Source organism: Triticum dicoccoides, chromosome 6B, assembly GCF_002162155.2.
Source record: "Triticum dicoccoides isolate Atlit2015 ecotype Zavitan chromosome 6B, WEW_v2.0, whole genome shotgun sequence".
Taxonomy (NCBI): Eukaryota; Viridiplantae; Streptophyta; class Magnoliopsida; order Poales; family Poaceae; genus Triticum; species Triticum dicoccoides.
The window spans coordinates 176,639,414-176,646,420 of record NC_041391.1 but is presented as its reverse complement, the minus strand read 5'-3'; positions in this window follow the sequence as shown (position 1 = coordinate 176,646,420).

Genomic DNA, 7,007 nt, shown 5'->3' with positions numbered 1-7,007 from the left:
GTATTTCACTTCTTACCACTTCTTTCATCTTAAGGTTTAACCGTATTTGGTGATCAACAACTGGTTTAGTGTCTTTCTCCAATTTTTTTTGTGCTGGCATGGAGTGGGGCTAACGCCCTTAAGATCATCAAGAGTATACCCAATAGCAGCACGGTGCTTCTTCAGAGTTTTCAATAATTTCTCTTCTTCCTGCTCTGAAAGGTTAGCACTAATAATAATAGGATATATCTTCTTTTCATCAAGATAAGCATATTTTAGAGTATCAGGTAAAGGTTTAAGCTCAAACACGGGATCACCCTTGGGTGGAGGAGGATCCCCTAGGATTTCAATAGGCAAGTTGTGTTTCTAAATGGATCCCTATTTAAAGACTACTTCATCTATTTACCTTCTTTCATTCATGAACATATCATTTTCATGGTCTAGCAAATATTGTTCTAAAGGATCATTAGGAGGCACGACAATAGAAGCAAGACCAATAATTTCATCTTTACTAGGAAATTCTTTATCATGGGGTTGTCTACGGAATTTAGCAAAATTAAAATCATGAGACATATCCCCTAAACCAACAGTAACAATATCCTTTTTGCAGTCTATCTTAGCATTAACAGTATCCAAGAAGGGTCTACCAAATATAATGGGACAAAAGTCATCTTGTGGGGAACCAAGAACAAGAAAATTAGTAGGATATTTAACTTTCCCACACAAGACTTCAACATCTCTAACAATCCCAATTGGTGAAATAGTATCTCTATTGGCAAGCTTAATTGTAACATCAATAGCTTCTATCTCAGTAGGTGCAATATCATGCATAATTTCTTTGTACAAGGAATGAGGTATTCCACTCGCACTAGCACCCATATCACATAAGCCATGATAACAATGATATCCTATTTTAACAAAAACAATAGGCATGCCAACAACAGGTCTATGTTTATTTTTAGTATCGAGTCTAGCAATTCTCGCAGCTTCATCACAGAAGTAAATAACATGCCCATAAATATTATCGACCAAGAGATCCTTAACCATAGCAATACTAGGTTCAACTTTAATTTTCTCAGAGGGTGTAGGTGTTCTAGCATTACTCTTACGAACCATAGTTGAAGCTTTAGCATGATCCTTTATTCTAACAGGGAAAGGTGTTTCTCAATATAAGCAGTAGGAACAATCGGATCAACATTATAAGTGATAGTATTCTTCAACTTTAATAGGTTCAACTACTTTACTTCAATGGGAGGATGGTATTTAAACCACTTCTCCTTAGGGAGATCAATATGAGTAGTGAATGATTGACAAAAAGAAGCTACTATCTCAGAGTCAAGTCTATATTTAGTGCTAAATTCATGAAAAATATTGGTATCCATAAAGGATTTAACACAATCAAACTTAGATGTTATACCTGACTCCTTACCTTCGTTGAGATCCCAATCTTCAGAGTTGCATTTAATTCTTTCCAATAAATCCCATTTGAATTCAATAATCTTCATCATAAAAGAACCAGTACAAGAAGTATCGAGCATGGAGCGATTATTGAGAAAAAGCCAAGCATAAATTTTTTTAATAAAAAATTCTCTTGAGAGCTCATGATTGGGGCATGAATATAACATTGACTTAAGCCTCCCCCAAGCTTGAGCGATACTTTGTCCTTCACGAGGCCAAAAATTATATATATAATCACGCATAGGATAAAACTTCTGATGAAATTTCAGTTTCAATCGGTTGTAGTTCTATGATCCAATATGATCACATAGCTTAAACCATGTCAATGCCTTTCCCTTCAAATATAAAGGGAAGACCTTCTTCTTGATAGCATCCTCGGGCATGCCTGGAAGCTTAAATAATCCACAAACTTCATCCACATAGATTAGGTGCATATCGGGATGTAGTGTTCCATCTCCTATAAAAGGATTAGCTAGCAGTTTTTCTATCACACCCGAAGGAATTTCAAAGTAAACATTTTCAGTAGGTTCAGTAGGTTGAGGAGCAACTGTTTTCTCTACTGGTCTGGGTGAAGATACCCCGAACAAGCCCCTCAAAGGATTATTTTCCATAGTAACAAGTGGTAGTAAATTTCAGCACACTATATAAATTGTTCCTTACCAAATTCCACCTATCAAAGGCGCTTCACTCCCCGGAAATGATGCTAGAAATAGTCTTGATGACCCACAAGTATAGGGGATCTATCATAGTCCTTTTGATAAGTAAGAGTGTCAAACCCAACGAGGAGCAGAAGGAAATGACAAACGGTTTTCAGTAAGGTATTCTCTGCAAGCACTAAAATTATCGGTAACATATAGTTTTGTGATAAGGTAATTCGAAACGGTAACAAGTAAAAAAAGTAAACAAGGTGGAGCAAGGTGGCCCAATCCTTTTTGTAGCAAAGGACAAGCCTGGACAAACTCTTATATAATGGAAAGCGCTCCCGGGGACACATGAGAATTATCGTCAAGCTAGTTTTCATCATGCTCATATGATTCGCGTTCGGTACTTTGATAATTTGATATGTGGTGGACCGGTGCTTGGGTATTGCACTTCCTTGGAAAAGCATCCCACTTATGATTAACCCCTCTCACAAGCATCCGCAACTACCAAAGAAGAATTAAGGTAAACCTAACCATAGCATGAAACATATGGATCCAAATCAGTCCCTTACGAAGCAACGCATAAAGTAGGGTTTAAGCTTTAGTCACTCTTGCAACCCATCATCAACTTATTACTTCCCAATGCCTTCCTCTAGGCCCAAACAATGGTGAAGTGTCATGTAGTCGACGTTTACATAACACCACTAGAGGAAAGACAACATACATCTCATCAAAATATCGAACGAATACCAAATTCACATGACTACACAAGACCTCTCCCATGTCCTCAAGAACAAACGTAACTACTCAAAAATCATATTCATGTTCATAATCAGAGGGGTATTAATATGCATAAAGGATCTGAACATATGATCTTCCACCGAATAAACAAACTAGAATCAACTACAAGGAGTAATCAACACTACTAGCAACCCATAGGTACCAATCTGAGGTTTTGAGACAACGATCGGATACAAGAGATGAACTAGGGTTTGAGAGGAGATGGTGCTGGTGAAGATGTTGATGGAGATTGACCCCCTTCCAATGAGAGGATCGATGGTGATGACGATGGTGACGATTTCCCCCTCCCAGAGGGATGTTTCCCCAGCAGAATAGCTCCGCCAGAGCCCTAGGTTGGTTCCGCCAAGGTTCCACCTCGATACGGCGTCGCTTCGTCCCGAAAGCTTCCTTATGATTTATTCCAGGGCAAAAGACACCTTATACCAGAAGATGGGCATCGGGGGGCTTCCAGGTGGCCCACGAGGCAGGGGGCGCGCCCAAGAGGGTAGGGCGTGCCCCCCACCCTCGTGGATAGTGGGTGGCCCCCCTCTGGTGCTTTCTTCGCCCAATATTTTTAATATATTCCAAAACTGCCTTTCATGGAGTTTCAGGACTTTTGGAGTGTGCAGAATAAGTCTCTAATATTTTGCTCCTTTTCCAGTCCAGAATCCATCTGCCGTCATTCTCCCTCTTCATGTAAACCTTGTAAAATAAGAGAGAAAAGGCATAAGTATTGTGACATAATGTGTAGTAACAGACCATATTGCAATAAATATCGATATAAAAGCATGTTGCAAAATGGACGTATCAACCAGCACCAAGTTTCACATGCAACATCTAGAACCTTTCGAAATTAGCATCATAGATGGTACATAGACAGATGCATCTCATCGGGAAAACTTCTGAAGCGGAAGGTGAATATTGAGCCTTCATTGATGTTGAAGGTCTTTGCAACTTTAGACCAGTGCATGTGGATGATTGACTGTCCATCCTTCGTCCTCTTCAGGAATACTTCAAGATTGAACTGTGGGTGTTGTATGAAAACCTTCCTTGCCTCCTGACCATAGAGTTGATTTGAGAGGTAATCATCGGTGAACTGCTTTGGAAAGGCCTGAAAACAAGGATGTGCATAAATATCTTCTCTGTATTGGAAATGGGGCAAAGGAATAAAAAAGGCAAGGTATAATAGTTAGTACTATCTTGTAGTGAACTGACATCTCCTTCATTGTGTAATCAAAGATCTTGTTGTTTTTTGTCGTTAATTTCTTTATCCTAACATTCTTTCTGAGTTTCTTGACTTGATTGATATTCATGGACAACTCATTTCCCCATATGCAAAAAGGGTCAAACAGTGGGTCAAAACCTTTAACAGCAGGACCTACATTTGCAAGACCAAATTGTTAAAAACCTAAATATTAGAATGGTTCCTGCAATTGCACAATAATGTGCTATTAGACAACGGACCATGCACGTGCAAACCTCGATTGTAAACCTCAGTGCTTCCCATTGTTTCCCTGCAACACATATAAGGTAGTTAGTCATCAAGTTAAGTAAGGGTTCACATGCTATCAATACAAATGTTGATGAAAAATAACCACATTGCAGATTCATCAGATTAATTCAAGCCACATGAAAAACCCATTTATCCAAACCAAGCATGATTAAGAACTAGGAAATATAGCACTTGTATATGTTTCTCATGTATTAAGTGCAGCCAAATTCGATTTATTCCTCACATGCACAACAATACAAAATTCAACCCACGACAATTGGACATCGCATTGCAGAATTGAACCAAGCAGTTAACTAAACACCACAACAAATGAACCAAACATTAACCGAGCACCACATTGCACAATATAACATACTCCTAATAGAAGATCAGACAGTTAACCAAACCAAGCATGCTTAACAACTTGGAAATATAGCACTTGTATTTGTTTCCCATGTATTTAGTAAAACCAAATTCGATTTACTCCTCACATGGTATAGAATGCACCCACAACTATTTAAGATCGCATTGCAGAATTGAACCAAATAGTTAACTAAACACCACAACACAAATGAACCAAATGTTAACTGAGCACCACATTGCATAATGTATAACCAAACCAAGCAAGCTTGACAACTTGGAAATATAGCAATTGTATTCGTTTCTCATGTATTTTGTAAAGGTAAATTTAATTTATTTCTCACATGGAAGACAATACAAAATTGCAACCTGAAGAATTGAACATCACATTTGCAGAATTGAACCAAACAGTTACCTGAAGACGACAACTAATTAACTAAATAGTTAATAAGTGAGCACCACACTGCATGACATATAGAACATATACACAGGAGCAACAGATTGCATGGTAAAATTAGATAGCACAATTCACTAGAATTTGTTAAGGAAAGGCAGGAGTAGCACACACAACGGGTAAACCGAACATGCTTAACCGCCGTAGCTAGCAAATGGCAAGGTGCTCCTTTCTACGTCTCCAATGTATCTATAATTTATGAAGTATTCATGCCATTATATTATCATTCTTGGATGTTTTACAATCATTTTATAGCAACTTTATATCATTTTTGGGTCTAACCTATTGACCCAGTGCCCAGTGTCAGTTGCTGTTTTTTGCTTGTTTTTTACATCGCAGGAAATCAATATCAAACAGAGTCCAAACACCGCGAAACTCCTTGGAGAATTTTTATGGACCAGAACACCCAGGATGGGCCAGAGCAGCACCTGGGGGGGTGCCCCGAGGGGGGCACAACCCACCAGGGTGCGCCTGCGCCCAGGTGGGTTGTGCTCACCTCGGTGGCCTCCCACAGCCCTTCTTCGCCCTATAAAATGCCAAATATTCCAAAACCCTTCGGGGTAGCCCTAGATCAGAAGTTCCGCCGCTGCAAGGCCTCTATATCCATGAGATCCAATCTAGACCTTGTTCCAGCACCCTTTCGGAGGGGGGAATCATCACCGATGGCCATCTTCATCATCCTGACGGCCACCGCGATGAGGAGGGAGTAGTACACCCTCGGGGCTGAGCATTTGTACTAGTAGTTATGTGTTTAATCTCTGTCTCTCTCTCTCTCTCGTGTTCTTGAGATGTCACAATATTGATGTATCGCGAGCTTTGTTAATATAGTCGGATCATACGGTGTTTTTCCCTCTCTATCTTGTTGTGATGAATTGAGTTTTTCCATTTGAGATTTCATTGTTATCAGATTGAATAATTTTATGGATTTGAGAACAATTGATATATGTCTTGCAATTGAATAATCATGGGGACAATGGGGTATTGTATTGAGTCACTTGATATATGTTTTGGCACTCAACTCGCGGATTCCCGAGATGACATTGGGGTAATCTATGCGTAGGGGTTCATGCATGTTCTTGTCTTTGTTTCTCTGGTAGAAATCTTGGGGCATTGTTTGAAGTTCTTTGTGTTGGATTGAATATTATAAATCTGAATTTGCTTTGGTGTTATTTTAGTACAAACTCTAGGATAGATTAGAGGGAAAGAATAGCTTTGTGTTATCTTAGTACGAACTCTTGAATAGATCGAACGGAAAGAATAGCTTTGAGGTGGTTTCGTACCCTACAAACAATTCTGTCTTATGTTCTCTGCTAGATAGGAACTTTGGAGTGATTCTTCATCGCACTTTGAGGGATGGTTATATGATCCAACTATGTTAGCATTGTTGAGAGATTGCACTATTGGAAGTATGGACCCTAGGCCTCATTTTCCATCATTGCAATACCGTTTTTGTGCCTGTTTACTATTTGCTACCTTGCTGTTTTTATCTATTCAGATTATAAAAATATATTTCTACCATCCATATTACACTTTTATCGCCATCTCTTCGCCAAACTAGTGCACCTATACAATTTGCCATTGTATTGGGTGTGTTGGGGACACAAGAGATTTCTTGTATTTTGTTGCAGGGTCATTTGAGAGAGACTATCTTCATCCTACGCCTCCCATGGATTGATAAACCTTAGGTCATCCACTTAAGGAAAATTGGTACTGTCCTACAAAACTCCGCGCTTGGAGGCCCAACACAAGTCTACAAGAGTAAAGTTGCGTAGTAGACATCAAGCTCTTTGCTGGCACCATTGCAGGGGAGGTGAGTGCATGAAGGTATATCTTTAGATCTTGC